Genomic DNA, 19,428 nt, shown 5'->3' with positions numbered 1-19,428 from the left:
CACAACACTCTCCCAGTCTCCAGCAATTTGCCACTTGATGAATTTTTGAGGTAGATATGCTAATTTTATATTAATAAACTGTACTGCATTTTTCTTCCACTATGTTGTTCAAAACCTCCCCAAATCTATGGGAAGTTTTAACAGACAGAGCATCCTGAAATCTCACAGCTTAATTATTCATTGTGAAGAAATATCTGGTTTTAACTGGCAATTTGTTAAATTTCATTTTAACTGTCTACAAGAACTGAGAGGCAGACAGCAAAGAAACTTTTCATATTTGCTCTCTCCATTCCACTTGTGATTTTAGAGATTTCTATCTCATCACCTTCTATAAGTGATCACCCTTATGTCATACCAATCTTCTGCTCTTTTACAGATAGACTAGCCCTAATTCTGAAGAAGTGCTGTTTTTAGGATTATTTCTGCTTTTTCTGATCTATTTCCAATGCCACTAACACCTTTTTAATTTAGAACATGCAAAATGAACGGATCCACGTCATGGCCTCTATTTTGACACTTCATTTACTTTTTGGAGTGGTGCTAAGGACTAAGCTAATTTTCTTCAGAGTTTTTAATGTAACTTTGAGATCTTGTTTATTAACTGCAATATAAATATATATATATATAATATATATTATATATATATATATATATTCTATATAAATATAGGACACTTTTTTCCCTCCAACCATGCCAATCTTTCAGCTTTAGCTATATTGAATTCTATATCCACCACTGTGTCTCGTAAAATCCTTTTGCGGTGGGCACTGTTTGTGATATCACTAATTACCATCTATCTGAGTCTATCAGTAACCTTCAACCACTGTGGAAACTCTTTATTTCCATCCATATCCATAATCATCTTTAAACCAGTGACTTCTGCATGCAATGGACCCTCACTCTTTCCCAAAGCTCTTTGGATTCTTTAGGACTTCTAAGTAAGGGACCATGGGATACGCCATTTGAAAATTCAACCAGATTATAACAAATGTATTTTGCCAACTTCTGCAAGGAATTTGAGTAAGTTTGTGATTCCATTATGGTATTCCATTGACTGATCCTCAGGACATCACATTTATTGACGTCTGCTAATTATTACATCATATTACATAATTTATACTAATATTCCAGGAACAGCATCTTGCTTAAGGCATCTACTCTTCAACAACCCTGTCTTGGAATGTTTTAAAAATTGCATCATCTTAACTCACCTCCAGTAATCAGTCAAAAAGTTAGTTCTTAAGAGAGAGGTTAAATCTGACAAAATGCAGGGGGGTTGCACAGTTTTAATTAACAGAGTTCTAAAGAAAATCATATTTGTACCGAAAAAATAACCCGAAACAGAATTTTCACAGCTTCTCCACAAGACTGAACACAGATTGTCAGTTCTGAGATTAGACCTACAAAATCAGACCCTGGCTTTCATCACCAGTACTTTGGCAAACTATACTTCATAAAGGGATGGTGCCTGCTAATCTCCTTTTAACATGGTAGATTCAGCCAGAATGCAGGAAACCTATAAAGGACATCCAAAATATTTTGTACATTGAGATAGAATAGTGATATTCTGTCATTTAAGAATGTTGAACTATTTTAGACTTCCCTCCCCATTTTCTTATGAAAAACCTCTTTCTCTGAGAAATGCTGAATTAATTATCAAGGAAAGACTACAGATAGGTGCTATTAAGGAGAGAGGAGAGTATAAGCAGTCTTATGAGCCTTTTCTCTTACTCTGGCAATGTTCAAAGTATCACATATGCACACCTTGCTTCTTTTTACTCCTCTACTTCGTTGCAACAACAAATGAAAGGAAACTTCCTCCCAGAATTGCCTCTCTTCCACCAATTTTCTCGTTCCCATGTTCTCCTGTAGTCTGTAAAGCTTGTCACTCTCTTTACTGCTCTTCATGTTTCCTGGGAAAGAACAAGGAGATACCTCACAGAAAACCCTTGCATAGTTGAAGCATACCTGAAAAATTTTACCAGCCTTCCCAATATGGAGAAAATTTCTCTATTCAGAAACAGATTTAAGCATTCAACACAGTCAGAAAATATTTTACTTTTTATACTTTGAACCAGAACACTGCAGTCTAAAAAAAGGGAATCATTATAAAAAGATTTAGATTGCAATTGACAGTTGTGCTGGACTGTAACAGAACCAGATCACCTGTGGTACCAGATTGAAGCCTGTTCAATCTCAGATTGCTAATAATCATATGGTAATGCTCCCCTCCTGAGCACAAGTCTTTGGCTTGGTACCCAGTACACAAGATCCTCTGATGCCTTGTCCATGCACTGACCCTTGTGTATTGCCCAGATTTCAGTAGGATGTTTCTGTTGAGGTTTTTTTTATGGAAAACTGCTGCCTTCCTTTTTTCTACAGATGGTTACTGTGCCAGCAAGCAAGCATCTGAAAAGCAGCATTTATTGGACTTACATTCCTTTTGTTTCTAATGCTGCTTGCTCACACCACCATCTACTATCAACATACATAATGTTGAGTCCACACGGTTTATGCTCATCACTGCCTCTGTTCCTTCCACATCTGCTTCATTGTTCCCAGTTGTAAGAAAAGAACGACCGACAGTGCTGAAGCACAGCTACCTCACCCATGGATCTGGTACTTCTGGCTAGGTAAGGTGACTTTTAGGACCTCTGTGTCCCTTATTTGCTGCTACATGAGACAGGGAGGTCCTGCAGAACAGAAAGATCCAGGTCACCTCCTGACGCGGGAGGTGTCAATGACACTGCACAGGAGGTTCTCAGCCAGTGCTATTTCCGAATGCCGCTCACAAAGTCACAGAGGACATCTGCACATGGGCTTCCCCTGCTGTGGTGGTGCTGCTGGGACTGGGACATGCATTCCCTTCCTGCTGCCTCCACAGCTAGGCATGCCTCCTCACATAAGGAAACTTTGAAGTTTATCAAACCTGGCTGCAAGGCAGTGACAGCAGATATCCAGCCCAAGATGGTGCATGGCCACTTGAGACTATGGAATCCAGCCAGCTGATGTAGAAGAGCGGGTTCATTGCTGTCTGTCACCATGTCTCTCTTTCAGCTTGACAAGCCCATTCAGCCTCCTCTACCATGACTCATAAAGCAGTTCTTGTGCAGCCTGTCCTATGCCTAGGAAAGTTCAATCATCAATCCAACATTTACTAGGTACTAACAAACTTATATTTGGCTGTCTCAAAATGAGACAGAAATCCACTGGGGTAAGGCCCAAGGATACAGTTTGTTAAAAGAAAAATCCCACTGCCAGTTGTAGAGATTTGCGGGACCAAAGACAAGCAGCGCCAGACGAGATGAAAGCTGGGGGAACCGGCTGTATCAGCCTCAGCAGCTTGCACAGTTGTGATGCTCAGGAATCCCTTGGTGACCACCTTATGAAAAACCTGCTCCAGTGCCAATGTAACATGCAGGCATTTATTTAAGAATAGTTCTTCCTGCTTGTAAAGTAGAAGGCACAAGAGAACATTCCCTACCCCCATTCTCTGCCAGAAAAAAGCCCCAAAAACACGCATTTACTTTCCCGCTATACTTCTTATTCTTTTCTTGGGTTATTCTCCTCCCCAGGGCCCACTTCCCTGAGCAGATGAGTGTGAGATCTCTATCAGACTTCCCTGAAAGCTTCAGAATTTATAAAGTAATTTTTATAGTTACTATGAAGCATGCACTTAGCAAGCTGGAAATCTGCCTCCAGTATCCTTTTATGAAACTAATGTTGCTTGAAAAACTTACACTGTAGTTTCTAAAGTGGTTTTAATTGACACCAGAGCTGATACGGCCCTTTTTGCTTCTGATACACCCCTTCTCTTTATCCATATTTCCACAATTTCCCTTCTTGGTTTATTTTGGTGACTGTACAGAGAAGCAGAATAGATCTAACTCAGATCAATTCCCTCTTCTGAGTTTTCTTCCTGGATGCTGATGATCCAAACAGCCAGAGCATGGCAGCAGTGATAGGGAGGCAGGAGTATCTGTACCAGAGCATACTGTATGGAGTGGAAATACTTACAAAACAGTGTTTATTCACACTGAAGTGCAGACAGACACAGAAACATCACTAATGTATGTGCAAACTGTGCAAAGCTCACGGTTGCGTGCTAGACACAAGGCAGTACCACTGTATTAGCTAAAGTCAAAACAGTTTTCATTAATTTTCTTTTGTAGTCCAGCATTATTTTAGCAGCCATTACTGTGACAGTGGCCATATACTCAGAAAGGGACAGTGGATGGAGCACAAACTAGAAGATGTTACTGGGTGGAATGGGAGACTGCAGACACAGAGCAGTTACCACAGTATCAAAGGTAGCACTGGCTGCTGCAAACTGCATCTAAGCTTGCAATAACCCACACTGCACAGTGTAAAAAGGAGTACCAAAGCGTATCAGGATGCAAACTAACTGATATAGCGGCTTCACCTCAACCCTTTACAAAAATGTCAACAAAACAGGTACCCCTGTCTGAGTCCAGTTTTAATTTCACTAAGTAACACCCTACATGATTGTTAATAGCAGCAGCTGATGCTATTCAGGTGTCTGACACTAGGCAAGTAAGATTTGTGTGGAAATACAAAATCCCTCTCAAACGAGCAGTAAAAGGACAAAGGTGAGCTTGCATTTACTAGAGGGAAAAATCCAAGCTCTCCTACCCTGACAGTCAAAAAGCAAGTATTGGTGAAAAAGAGTTAGTGTAGCTGCAGGGGCCCAGCAGGACTCCAGTGAGAACACCTACTAAACTGGCACAAAGCTTTTTGAACAAACACAGTCCTGAAGTGGGTGAGAAATATATCTGATGTAGTCCTCTCCACCTGCACTTTGAACATCTAAACGGAGATGTTTAACAATAACACGTTCCTTCCCCTCTATAACACTAAACCTGCTGCACCATATTTCATAATAGACTTAAAACTTAATGGAGAACAATCTGTGGACCTGATTTTCAATTGATATGAAGAAACAATACTTTATCAGTAGGGCTGAGATACTTGCTAGAGGATTTCAGTTTTAAGGTCTTCTGAAAATTTCAACAGGCATGAACAGCTTTAAAAATCTACTCTGGTATCACTCATACAACATCCTGCACAGCAAGAAGGATGTTCCAATTGCACTAAACTACTCTCTAGAAAATATAGAAGGCAAAAAAGCAATTGACAAGAAGTGAGAGAAATGGAAGAGTATTTGTTATAAAGTAAGAAGTATCTCTGAAGCAAACATCTAATAGCTTAAAAACCAGCCATGACTAACAATATACAGTAATCAAAATATACCTCTATAAAGAGAGAAAATAAATACAAGAGACTCCCTTTTCAAACCGTGGTGTGTGTGAAAACCTATTGTGTTGCAACAGAAGGGCATGAGGCTGGAATGTTCCAGGAAACAGGGATGATGGAACCACCTACTCTAAAAGGCATATAATCCACCTATGCAAAAGCTTGCTCATTTTTTCAGGATGTAATCAAGTGCCTGAGTGACATGGAAATCTTATTTCTTAATCAATTAGAATGGCAAACTGTATTTTAAAAAGCCCAAAACTTTGCATTTTGCAGCCTCATATCTCATTGAATTCATTTTGAAAACTGAATACTGCTCTCATATCTTCAACTCTGCATGGAGAGATTTTAAAGCCACTTTCATTTCATAGAATGTAGCACATTTAAATAAAAATGATTTGTTATCCCTCAGCTGTAGGGAATTTGGGCCACAACATACAATTATTGCATCAGAACATTTCTTGTGTGCCCTCAGCTGTTTGGATACAGCAGCTGGGTGGGCAGTTTAGAAAGAGAACAGGAATCATCAGTTACAGTAATCAGGCTCAGGCAGTACTGGGGAAAATAAAAGTATACAATAACTAAAGGCATGATTAGGATGAACTGTCTGGCTTTGAGGAATGTGAAAGGATTTAGTTTCACAGTAAGCCACGGGTAGACTGTTTCAAGAATATTTTTCTGTTCAAAGTTCATACTGAGGTTTTATGTTTCAAAAACACTTTTTTGAACACCACCATTTAGCACTAACCCAGTCTGCTTTGATCTGGATGTCATCATTCCTTTGAAGAAGCTACAACATGCTGAAGACTCTCAGAAAATACTGTTTTGTTTTCTTAGAAATTGTATTATATATACAGAAGTTATTCCCAAAAAACATATGGTTTTGGGTTTAGGATTTCTTCCCTTGCGCTCATGAGTAGATTCTAAATGTGAGAACCTTTCTATATTTCCAAAATAACAAGGGACATAATTATCAGTAGCTCTTCATGGCTACCTTAATACCACGACCTAACAAAACCGAAATTAATTCAGTATACCTTTCAGGCTTGTGAGTAATTAAAGAGAAATGTGACTCATTATCTTCATCATCTATTCGTATAGTAGAAAACTATACAGACAGCTAAAAGAAAAGGGGTAGGGATAAAAAAATTACCAATCATCTTCTTGACGACTTATTTTAAAACTCTGTTTCTCCATACTGATTTCCTATTCATATATACATGAAGCAAAATACATACAGCAAAAAAATCAACAAGATTTCTGAATGAACTTAAGAGGTATTTCCATGAAATAAAGACCAAATGAGGCAACTTACATCACATTTACAGTAAAATTATGTGACTGTTTTATTAGGTTTGCACACTTTACATTGCAAATACATCCAGAGTAACAAAGACTAAACCCTCCAAATTATGTTTTTAATTAAAGATTACAACAAAGTATTTTATACTAGAACATGCTGCCTAACTCCAATTCCAAACAAGTGAAATTAACTTTTTATTCTTTATTAAGTAAGTAATTATAAACTTCAGGCAGCTTGCTTATTGAGAAAGTCTGAATTTATGAATTGTAGAGTGAAAAAATCCCAAACAAACCAACCACACAAAAAATACCCAACCTCAAAAACAAATAAAAACTAGAATAAGCCAGTATTCAAATTACAATTATTAATTATTTCATTGCCTGAAAGAATGCACAAGCAATTGGTCTACTTCTTCTAACAGTAAGCCATATTACAGAAAAAAAACCCTTAACATGCAACATTCTGGAAAAAAAAATCATTAAAGATTAATCTATTTCATGACAGATGTGAAAATTCAAAGCATTAAACTGATCACTTATAAACTTTGACTATGCAGAAGTCGTTAAAAAACAGGATTTGAGCCATATAATACAGTTTATTTAAGATATTTTTCTGTTCTCTCCAGAACTCCAGAGCCCTCTGAACCAAACACATCAGCTGGGTCAGAACCAGTTGTATGCAGAGGAGAGAGAAAACAGTTGTGCAACCATATCATGAGATATGGAGCAAGCACTTATTTACATTAGAAGGAAGCTCTGGAGGTCAACAGCTTCTATCCTTTACTCAAGGCAGTCTTCAGAGCTTTAAAGGCTGCTCAATGCCATTCTCAACTAAGATCAGATTATCTCCAAGTATGGAGATCCCACAGCCTCTTCAGACTACTTATCCCAATATCTGACCATCCTAATGATGACAATTATTCCTAATGTCTAATTGAAATATCCCTTGCTTGAACTTTTTCTGTTGTCTCTAGCCCTGTCACCCAGCTCCTCCAAGAAGAGTCTGGTTCTGTCTTTTCTGTACGCTCCTATTAACTGCAAACAAGATCCACCGCCCTAGTCTTCTTTGTACAGAGGACACCCAGCTCTTCCAGTTTCTCTTTTTACATTATGTGCTTCTGTACCCTAATTATCCTGACAGTCTTCCTCTAGGCCTGCTTCAGAACATCAGCTCCTCTCCTACACCAAGAAGCACAAAACTAGACACTGTTTTAGATGCCATCACACAAACATCAAGCTGACAGAAATACTCACTTCTCTCAGCGACTGGCTTCAGACTTGCTCAAAGGTACCTTGCTGACTCACATTCAACTCAGTGTCCACCAGCGAAGTGACATTGTTTGCTGTGATGTTGCTCTCCAGCCATCGGTTCCCAGCCTACACTACTGTGCAGTTATTCTGTTCCTACGTTCAGATTCTGCTGAACACCAACCATGAGGTTCTTGTCAGCCAATTTCACCAGACTGTTGAGGTCTCTCAGAGGAGCAGCCCTGCCCTCCAACCCACACAACCTGGTGTCATCAACAAGCTTGCTGACGGTGCATTCCATCACCTCATCCAGGTACTTAATTAAGATTATAAATGCAAAGCTGCACCATTTAATTTTACTGAATACTAATTATCATGTCCTGAAAAGGATAAAGGACTTCCATGCAGTTTAATTTTAACTAATTAACAGGTTGGTAAATGGGATGTTACAAAGAACTTGTACTTCAACACACAAGTAAGTCACCAAATAAAGCCTCTTCGGTATTTTTTTTAATGGGCAGTTTGCACTTGGTGACTCACTGAAATAGCTCCAATGAAAGATTTCTCTCCAACACATCCTTCTAAATATGGAGAACTAAATACACAAACTATCTGTGTCAGTGACTCCCAAGAAGTCTGGAAAAAGGGCCTAAATTAAGAGTCATTGTATACTTATATTGCAATAAGCTACAGAGCTATTAGTAATGTCTCAGTACTGCAGGCTGTGTACTTGCATACACAAACCTTCAGAGAATGCAAGTACCAGGAATTCTTTCATAAAGAACAAATGCTTTGTCTTAGAGTATTTAACTCACAATGCTTCATAGACCTGAGTCTCTAGACTATTTGCTAGTACAATTTTGCATTAGATCTACTTCTACAGAATAAATGTGCCAAATCATTGCTGAAGAATTGTGTTCTGCTATCATAAAGTTTGCCATACAGCTGGGTCTCAAGATTTAAGGTTTAAAATATCAAGATCTCCAACCTACGGGTATACAAATAACTTTATCAGTCAGTGAAGTTCTTACAATGCTAAAAAGTATAACCTGCATTATTAGTACAGCTGGAACTTTGGTCTTCATAGTTTAGTAGGTACACATTTCTGCAGTTTCTTCACATTGATGAAATTCACCATTTTTCATTCAAGAAATTAACAGGAGATTTTCTGGGATCTACTCTGCCACAACATTTCTACACGTCTGTCTGTAGACTTACAACATAGCAGAGACAAACGGAGATGAATATATTTGCTTGTCCCTCAGCTGCTTAAGAGATCTAAAACACAACAGAGTCACCTGGATTAAAAAATAAAAAATGTTATAAAAATGACAATTCTGCGAGTAATTTACAGAGGCAAGAAATAAAAAATTAATTTTTTTTTTCCTTAATAAGGAAAAAAATACTTATGGGGAAAATTCTATTGCAACAGCATTTACAGAATGCTACTGTCAAAAATTAGTCCTGATGTGTGTATCCAGCCTTGCACATCTTGCACACATAGTAATTGATAGAAATACAAAGAAAAACACACAGCTGCATATCACAGCAGAACCGTAACAGTCAGAGACGAGTTCATTAATGAACTACAACTGTCCTAAAATTCCTCTTCTTAAGCCCACAATAAATTTTAATAGAACCAGTATTTGATGTATTTTATTTGCAAAAATATTGACAAGTATGTATCGTGACCTTTTCTCATAATTTGTCAGATATTTCTCCAAAGGCTGTTTCGTAACAGGGCTTTATCTGAGCATCCTAAAGAATTGATTTTTTAATACAGTCAGTTTTGAGTTTCTACACAACATTTTTGATACAAATATATCATTTGTAACTTTGTCATCAAAAATTCCTCTTAGAAATCCATTTAAAATAAAAAGGCAGGGGACATTGTTTATTGCAACTAACATCTATGGAACTTCCCTGAAGCGGAAATCTTAAGTGGACTCAAACTAATAAATATATCAAATAGAATTTCCTCCTCTAAGTTATTTCATTTGTAGCAATTTAGAGTCAGGGTCAAAACCAGAACACAAACAGGACACAATGTTCCTACCATCTCTTAAAATACCTGCTATAAGAACAAGCAGGGCTTGTTTAAAAAGCAGAATTATAAACTAGAAAAATCTAATTATTTTCTATGATAAATTCCAAGAAAAGTGATCATCAGGTGAAGTACTTGTGGCAGAGAATCAGTTTCCAACTTATTTAATCACAATTGATCAGAGAGTCTATAAATAAGTCAACAAGTATGCCATTAGGACATATATAATTAACATTATACATGTTAAGTTCATTTTCCCTGAAAAAGCTTTGAAACCGCCAGAACTATATCTTTCCTCAAGGAAGGTGGGGATGGGAGAGGGGAAGTGAGAGATTACTAACATCCCTATAGGACATTTTACAAAAGTAATTATTTTAATTAAGACAATTACCACAAAATTAAACTGTGTAAGAATTTTCACAATTAGGCACAACCATTTTTATCACTTTTCCACTAAGTTATATCACAGGCTACCCCTAGCTGACATCACGTTGACCAAAACGCCAGGTTCTTTTCCAGCAGGCAGCTTTCCAGCCACTCACCCCAAGCCTGTAGTGCTCCATAGGGCTGTTGTAACCCAGGGGCAGGATCCAGCACTTGGCCTTGTTGCATCTCGTACCACTGGCCTCAGCCCATCAATCCAGCCTGTCCAGATCCTGCTGCAGAGCCTTCTGACCCTCCAGTAGACCAACACTCCCACACAGCTTGGTGTCATCAGAGGGTGCACTGGATGCCCCCTTCCCGACCATCAATGAACATATTCAGTAGGACAGAGTGCGATACTGAGCCTTAGGGAAGTGGCCAGCCACCAACTGCCTGTAACTCTATTCACCATCGCTCTGTGAGCCTGGACATCCAACACTTTTTTCCGCCCAGAGAAGAGTATGCCAGTGGAAATAGTTTCTCCAAGAGAATGCTGTGGGAAATGGTGTCAAAGGCTGACATCTTTTACCTTTACTGACGTCTAGGTAGAGAACTTCCGCAACCTTTTGGTCATTCACTAAGCAGGTCACTCTGTCCTAGAAGATCAGCTTGGTCTAGCAGGACCTGGCTTTCACAAACCCATGCTGGCTGGGCCAAATCCCCCGGCTGTCCTGTATGTGCCATGTGATAGCTCTCAAGATGATCTGCTCCATGACACTACCTGGCCCTGAGGTCAGACTGACAGGCCTGTATTTCCTCAGATCCTCCTTCCAACCCTTCATGTACATGAGTGTCACATTTGCTAACCTCTAGTCACCTGGGACTGCCACCATTAACCAGGATTGCTGGGAAATGACAGAAAGTGCTTCTGTGAGAACTTCTGCTAGTGCCATCAGTACCCTCAGGTGGATCCCACCCAGCCTCATAGACTTACAAGTGTGTCAGTGGCATAGAAGGTCTCTGACCCTCTCCCTTTAGATTACAGGGCCTTCATTCTGCTCTTTGTCTCTTTATTCCAGCTCAGGGGGCTGGGTCCCCAAAGAACAGCTGGTCATATTATTAAAAGCTAAGGAAAAGAAGGCATTAAGTACCTCAGCCTTTTTCCTCATCTTTTGTCACTTTGTCACCCTCTCATCCAATAAAGGATAAGGATACTCCTAGGCCTTATTTTTGTTACTGGTATATTAATAGAAACACTTTTTATCAACTTTTACAGCAGTAGCCAGATTAAGTTCTAATTGGCCCTTCTAATTTTCTCCCTGGATAATCTCCTTGCAGTGCTCCTGAGTTACTGGCTCCTTCTTCCAGAGGCCACAGACTCTCCTATTTTTCCTAATTTCAAACCAGAGCACTGTTCAGTGAGGCTGCTCTTCTCCCTCAACAGCTCTTCTCTAGGCACATGGGGACAGCCCGCTTCTGCACTTCTAGAATTTCCTTCTTCAAAAATGTCTATCCTTCCTGGACTTCTCCCCTTTTTAGGAATGCCTCCCAAAAGTTTTTCAACCAGTGTCCTCAATATGCTGGTCTGGCCTCCCAAAGTTCAAGGTAACAGCTCTGATGACTCCCTCCTTACTTCTCCAAGAACTGAAAACTCTATAATTTCTCAATTACTGTGTCCAAGACAGCCTCCAGACATCGCATCACCCACAAGTGCTTCTCTGTTTGTGAATGCTAAGTCCACCAGGGCACCTTTTCTAGCTGTGCCAGGAAGCTCTCTTCCAGACACTCCGAGAACTGTTTCCTCTAGACGTTTCCCCTCCACTGCATTGTATTTCCAGCAGACATCTGGTGAGCTGAAGTTCCCCAGGAGAACAAAAGGCTAGTGATTGTAAAATTTCTCACAAGTGCTCAGAGAATATTTTGTCTGCCTCTGCAAGCTGGCTAGATGTAAGAGACTCACAACCAGGATATCTGCACTGTTGGCCTTTACCCCTGACTCTCACCCATAAACAACCCTATTGGCCATAATTAAGCTCTAGACAATCCAAGCACTCCCTAAAACACAGCGCTACTCCACTGCCTCTTCTTCCTTGCCTATCCCTTCTGAAGATTTTACAGCCATCCGCTGCAGCCCTCCAGTTGTGAGTCATCACACAATGACCATGTTCCCGTAATGGCAATTATATCATAATTTTCCTGCTGCACAATGGCTTCCAGCTCCTCCTGCTGCCTGTGCTGCATGCACTGGAGCAGAAGCACTTCAGTCAGGCTATTTATACCTCCACCTCTTTTGGGGAAGAAGTCCTAATTCCTGTATGCCCAATCTTAGATGCTCCTGTTGTTTCTAACACATGGATAACCACCTGTCTTTGCTGCCAGATAGATCTTCATCCCCTATCTTCACTGAAACAGAAGATCAAAGGACATCACTAGCACACCATCCCTCACACAGGGTGTGCTGCCCCCAGGCTTATCTCTAGTGAGCCTGGTTTTATCAGTTTCCCTCTTCAAGTCTAGTTTAAAGCTTTTCTAATGAGCTCTTCTAAGTCCTGTGCAAAGATCTTTCTCTCCCTTTGAGATAGGTGTACACTGTCTGTCGCCAGAAGGCTGGTGTCATGTAAACCAACCCATTATTTTACCCCCCAAAATTCTGCCAGTCACACTAGGCTTGGAGCCAGGAATTGATTATTCCCTCATCATTCCCTGAAACTGGAAGGATAGTGAAGCAAACTACTTATGCTCCTGAATCTTACCCAAAGCCCTGAAATTTCTTTTCATTGCCCTCATACTTCTTGTTGCAACTTCACTGCTGCCTACCTGAAAACAAAAAAAAAAAGAAAGAAATAATGGATATTAATTTGAGGGCTATACCAGGATAGGAAACTTTCCACATCTTTAACCCAGGCCTCAGGGAAGCAAGAATTTCCCCAAGAAGGAGGTCCTTCTCTTTGAGCCTTCTGTTCCCATCAGAAGGGAGTCTCCTGCGACAATGGTCCATCTTTTTGGCTTTATGGGAACAGATTTGATGCAGGGTATAGATCAACTTAACCTTGGCAGCACCAAGCTAGATGAACCATCATCCTTGTTACTATTTGGTTTCATGTGCAGAGGCTCCTAAGTATTATGTAAGGGCATTTGGGAAGGTAAGGCAGCCACAGAAGAGATACCCCGCTGCTGCACTGGGCAGGGACTTATCATCGTCCCTTATCCCTTAAAGTCACTGCACTCAGCCAGGCAGAGAAAGCATGGGGAGTCTTCCATATCATGTCTACTGCAAGTTCTTCAGGTGTGTCAAAATGGTAATCACAAGCCACTGGGTAACTCCTTTAAGTAGGAAAATTCCCCAAGAAATTTAAATTTTTTGCCAACACAGAAGCCTGCACAGAAAAACTACTTTATACAGAATTTATAGTGCCTCAGTTGTCACTATGTACTATACACTAAACTACATTAAGTTATTGTCAGAGAATAATGTTACTATACTGAAGGTTGCGCACAAACACTGATTTCCAGATGTAAGTTTACGCACAATTATAAACCTTGCTTTTAGAGGATTAATTTTGTCTCTTTGTCTTCCTTGTCAGTATGGAACAGAAAAGTTACAAGAGTAACTTTTCTTTGCAACACTGTAACACAATGCTTCATAAAGCCACCTGGGCTAGGAAGGATCCCAAACATTCAGCAAAGAGACCCTCCTATTTCTCTCCAGTAATCCATTTACAGTGTCTTCCCATATTTTAGCTGCAATTATCCTACAACAGAGCTCAGAATTTACCTAGTTTAAAATACAAATCTAAGGAAACCACTAAATGAAAATATCTCTTGAGGAACTTCAACAAAACCCCTTAAATTAAATTCAAGAATATTAGCAGTACCACAAATAAGCTTTAGCTCAAAAGAAGTGTTTGCCTTATCTGAAACAGTTACAAACTCTTGTTCCTTATCCTACAAAAACAGGCTCCAGTAAAAAGTCTTTCTTGTGGGCTTCCTTTATATACCCACATGTTGCAACAGCATCTCCTTGGAGCCTTCTCTTCTCCAGATGGAGCAACCCCAACTCTTTTGGCCTTTTTCCTGTTTTAGGGCAAATCTGGGAAGAAATCTCTGAATGCAGTCCCTCTAGAAAGCATCTACTTTCAAGTGGCCCCTCCCCCAGCTGGTTTGGGAAAATATTTCCTTGGAGAAAAGTGGGAAAAACTGTTTATTTAACAAGCAAAGCATTCACAAGAATTAAAAAAAAAAAAAGTAATATCAAACAATTAAACCTCTCGCAGCTCTGAAGAGATGGCAAGTTCAGAAAGTCCTTGTTGTGGGGTGTAGCTTGGCTCACTCAGTCTCTTATCAGTCCCTCCAGCGCAAGAACACAGCATCCCAGGCCCTCGTGGGCTACAGGTGAGAGCTCCCAGTGTTTTTCTGGGTTTTCAGTCCACAACAGTTCGAAGAAAAACAAAATCACACAGGAGGTTCCAGGGAACTTCTCTGCTTCAGCTAGCTAACAACTAACTAAAAAACAAAGGAAAGCTCTCTCCCACTGTCTGTCCATGCTGCAGACAACACAGTCCAGGAGAAGGATGCAGGGGAGCAAGTGCAGTTTCTGATAACAAACTCTGTGCTTCTTTTCTCCCCCTTTACTCTTGGAACCAGTCTTAAGGCAGCAAAACTCAATTTCCAGCATAAACAGAACAGATGATTTGGGATACAAGCATCACAAAGTCACCTCAGGACACCTTTCTTCACAGAACAGCTGCTCCATTGTGTCTCTCCTCCAGACCCTGTCCAACAGGTTCATGTTTTGCTGTCTGAGGGGTCCCAGAGCTGGATGCAGCATGCCAGGTGGGGTCTCTCTCACCAGGGCAGAGCAGAGGGGCAGAATCCTCTCCCTCACCCTGCTGGCCATGCTGCTTTTGATACAGCCCAGGAAATAATTTGCTTTCTGGGCTGCAAATGCAGACTGCCAGCTTATGTCCAGTTTTTAATCCAAAAGTACTCTCAAGTCCTCCTCGGCAGGGCTGCTCTCAATCCCTCCACCCCCCAGCCTGGTATCAGTACCAGGAGTTGCCCTGACCCAGGTGGGGACCTTGCACTTGACCTTCTATTGTCACAAAGACTAACTTGTCAGCTTCCAATAATACTGGAAGACATTTAGCAGTTATGAAGAAAAACAGCAATTGTTAAACATTAGGTAGACATCTCTGGCTTGAACTTTCAATGTAAAATGTAATATAATCTTGCATGAAATAATCTTTCCCCCTAAAATTTACACCTAAGTATGATTTCTATAATGCTCCATGGAAAACTATGTGGTATGTATTTTGGGAGGAGGAAGCAAAAGCAGTAAAAGTCTTGCCTGATGATAATGATGTTGAAAACAATTTTCCATGTCATTTTGAACATTTCAGAATTTCCACAGGGCTGCTCCTCAAGCAAAACAGATCTCTCTTTGCTATGTGTCATTACCAATTATGCAAACACAGTAATATGATTAGAAACGTAACTGGTTCAGCACACGTATCGGTAACCTCCACCTTCTCAATTTTCCTTCTTACTGGCATGAGTCACCTTAGCAAAGCTGACAAAACTTCAACAGTGACAACTGCAGACAGCAAAGTCTAGTTATCAGATTCCAAGGAGAAGTTACTGAACTGCTCAGGTAACGGTACCTACATAACATCTGAACCGCAAAAATAAATCCAGCAAACAAAACCCCTCAAAAACAACCACCCATCCCAAAAGAAACAAAAAGAATTCACACAACAAAAAAAAATCCCTCCAATACACAAAACAAAAAAAAATCTTAAAAAAACCAAAACAAACAAAAATCCAAAACATCACAAAACTTGCTAGCCAAACTAGTTAATGATTAATAAACAAAGCTCTACTACTGCAACAAAAAGAAACATAGTGATAAGCAATCACAGCAGAGATATCACAGACCAGAAGTGATAAACTGCTCAGGACAGAAAAAAAATCAACCATAGCATTAACAAGGTTTTATATAGTGAACAAAGACATAATGGCATTTTCTAAAACTATTTTTATAGTTGTTCCATTAAATAAAAGCTGACAGCTTTAGAAAGCATTCTTTTCAAATTTACATAGTTTTCTTTAATTTTCTGAAGTTTGTAGGCCAGGTAGGAATACATAAGAGATACATGTAAACTCACATGCAGTATGTAACTACATCCAGGAAACTCCATGGTTTGTGCAATAAGCCCAATCATGTACTTACATATGTACATACCTAGTACTATCTAGATGTGAACGGTACAAGTGAAAATAAAAGAGACTGCATGAAACTTACTTAACTTTTGGGTTTTGGCTATTGATATTATTATTATAGTGCTACTGTTGCAATTTTTTGTCTTTCTTTTAAAATTAATTTTTATTCGTAATACTCTGCTGATGCATATACACATAAACACAGGGCACACCAACATTGTTTAGCTTTTTAATAGATTCATAGTAATACTGTAAGTCAGGAATAATAGATTGCATTATTAAAATATATTATTCTTTTGATTAAGGACTGAAGTAAAGTTTTGTTGAACAAGGAATTAACTGAGTACAGGAACACAGAAAAGCCTGGAAGTTTGCAGAAGCCTCTTATGCAATTTGTAAATATAACCATATACTCTTTCCACATCCACAAAAAAGAAAAATAAGTTGCTATAAATTCTACCAATTTACTTCTGTGTAGACATCTTAATGAGACAAGTCACATGTTCTAAGTAGTTGAAAAATGCTGTTGCTTTCCTTATGACTAAAGCCTTTTTTTCCCCCTGCCAAGGAAGAAGAGTAGTACTCCTCTGTATGCAGAAAGAGATTAAAGATTAATTTATCTACCACACTTCATATTGAAAAATCAAAAAGATGAAAGTAAGGATAAAACAGCCATATATATCAGGAAGACACAGTCTCTCCTCATTGTGAACCTCTACAGTCAAAATCCTCTCAAAAGCCATCTCTCTCTTTAATGAATGTACTTAAATCACAGCACATTATTGATGTTATGTCTACAACTAAAATTCCATTTCTGGAACTGGTAAGTACAAAAATGCACTCAAAGAAGGTACAGTCAAGGACGGTTAGTCATAATGGACTGATCCATGCAAACAATTTAGTCTGTAGTATTAGTGCTTTACTCTGCCGAGAATGTTTTCGTGACTCTTTATATCCTCCGCATACTATTTGAACTGTAAATAAGAGGTAGACTGACTAGTCATGAATTATTAACATTAACTTTTAAAAGTTGCCCAATTTCCAGTACGTGCTTAGACATGCCTGGGAGAGGGATACTGCTACTTACATAAAACTGCTACGGTATCAAGACTAATTTTTTTCCATTGAGGTAAAAAAAAAATAAATAAAAAAAAATAAACCCGGAAAATAAAAAGGAAAAAAAAAAATAAAAATACCCACACCCCCGAGATCGCGAGCGTTTAAATTCATTCAAAGGCTGCTCTGACGGCATTACCGAGCCAGGAAGCCAGGTCACTCTGTCACAGCTCGCCCCGCAGCACATGCTCCGGCCGCTCACACTTTTTCCCTTCTGCCTCCCAGGCAGGATTTCCCGGCTACGAACAAGACGAGCATGAGCCCGGCGGCGGGACCTGGCTGAAGCCAGGCCATCGGGCAGCTCCAAACTTTACGTCGGTCCCGGGCGCCCCGGGGCAGCTGCCACCGATCCCCTCGCAGCCGGCCAGTTGCCGGGCAAGCCCCCCGCCCTCCGAGAGCCCGGGCCGGAGGCGGCCTCTTTCCCCCCTTATCCCCCGGCCCGGGATGGCGGTCCCCGGCTCCCGCCATCCCCTTTCGCCACAGCCCCCTGCCGCACTAACCTCCCGTAACCTGCCGCTTGTTCACCTCCGCACTCCGGCTGCTCCCGCTTCCCCCTCTCCGCTCTCCTCGCCTGCCGACGGCACCGAGGCGCCCCCGGAGCCGCCTCCCGGCCCGGCCCCCTCGCGATGCGCGGCGCTGCCGACGCCCCGATGTGCGGAGCATGCAGGCTTCACCCGCGGCCGAGCTCCGCTCGTCGTGCCCTCCCGCAGCCCCCGCTCGGACCTCGCCCAGCGCCCCGGGCACTCACCGGCTCCTCACAGGAGCTCTCCCCGGCCCTTCCCGGAGCCTCCGCGCCCGCCACTGAGAGCTTCCATGTGCCCAGCGGCCGCTCCTCTCTCCCGCTCCACTCCGGGTACGGCGCCCTCTGGAGTGCCCGCTCTAGTGGGAGCCTCGCGGGCAGCCGGGGCTGTCACTCAGCCCGCCGAGGCCCCCGGCGCGGGCACGGCGCTGCGGCTGCCGCCGGCTCGCTCCCCCTTTGTTCGGCGGCGGCGCTGACAGCTGCTGCCGGCGACGCTCCGCGGGCCCGGGGGGCCGCTCCGCCTCGGCGCCTCCCCACCCACCAGCCGCGCCTCCTGTTCCCGGCCCGCAGCCCCGGCTCACTCCCTCTTTCTCCGCCCGCGGTCAACAACCGGCGGTAGCAGCACAAGTTCAGGCCGCCGACCCGGAAACTCATCGGCAGCCGAGGCCCGCGGGGCTCCGACGGGAAGCGGATCCACCGCGCCGGGGGAGGGAGCGGGGCGGGGACGGGGCGGAGCAGGCCGGGACGCGGGGCCTGGGCGGCAGGCGCGGCGGGAGGATGCGGCGGGCAGGCGGCGGCAGGCGCCACCGAGGAAGGCAAGGCAGGCGGGGAGGGAGCGGGGCCAGGGCGACCTCCCTCACCCCGGCTCCGGGCGCGGTCCTGAGGGCGGAGGAGCCGCTCCCGCCCCGCGGGGATTCAGCTGGAGCACCCCTCGGCGATCGGTGCCTGGCGGCTCCCGGGCGCGGCCGGGGAAGTTCGGGGCGTTTCCCGGCCGGGCGGTGCGGGGCGGGAGGTGCTGGGGTGCGGGGCCGCCCGTCGCCCTCCGGCCGTGTCGAGGCGAGGCAGCGCTGCGGGGCTCCCGATGCCCCCGGCCTCACCGCCTCCCAGGAGGGGGTGGTGCGGCCGGGAGTCCCGGCAGGAGCCGCCCTCCACCTCGTCCCGGCGTGTCCTGCGGGAGGCGGGAAGGGTTGGCGGCGCTGGGAGAAGCCTGTACGAGGCGTGTGCCTTAGACCGGCAGCCTTTGGAATGGGGCCGCGTTGTTAGCACCTGGGTTTGGTCAGAATCGGTTCGTGGTGATATCTTCTGAAGCTGGTTGTGTTTATTGTCACATCCTTCAGCTTCA

At 42.5% G+C, this 19,428-nt stretch overlaps 1 protein-coding gene across 5 annotated transcripts in view; it reads right to left on the bottom strand.

Annotated features, from left to right (window-relative positions):
• Positions 1-18,720, bottom strand: part of ANKIB1 (ankyrin repeat and IBR domain containing 1) — an 88,747-nt gene extending 70,027 nt beyond the window's left edge. For 2 of the 5 annotated variants that reach the window (XM_015617652.3, XM_015617654.3), the window contains exon 1: positions 18,315-18,719. The gene's annotated coding sequence lies outside the window, so the exon portion shown is untranslated. Of the gene's footprint in view, positions 1-1,764; positions 1,914-18,066; positions 18,117-18,314 lie in introns of those variants that run through there. The other 3 variants (XM_015617650.3, XM_015617653.3, XM_015617651.2) reach the window with 3 other exon arrangements.
• Between the last annotated feature and the right edge of the window lie 708 nt (positions 18,721-19,428).

Source organism: Parus major, chromosome 2 (assembly GCF_001522545.3).
Source record: "Parus major isolate Abel chromosome 2, Parus_major1.1, whole genome shotgun sequence".
NCBI classification, from domain to species: Eukaryota; Metazoa; Chordata; class Aves; order Passeriformes; family Paridae; genus Parus; species Parus major.
Note: the sequence above shows the minus strand (reverse complement) of the source record. Positions and strands in the feature narration are given on the sequence as shown.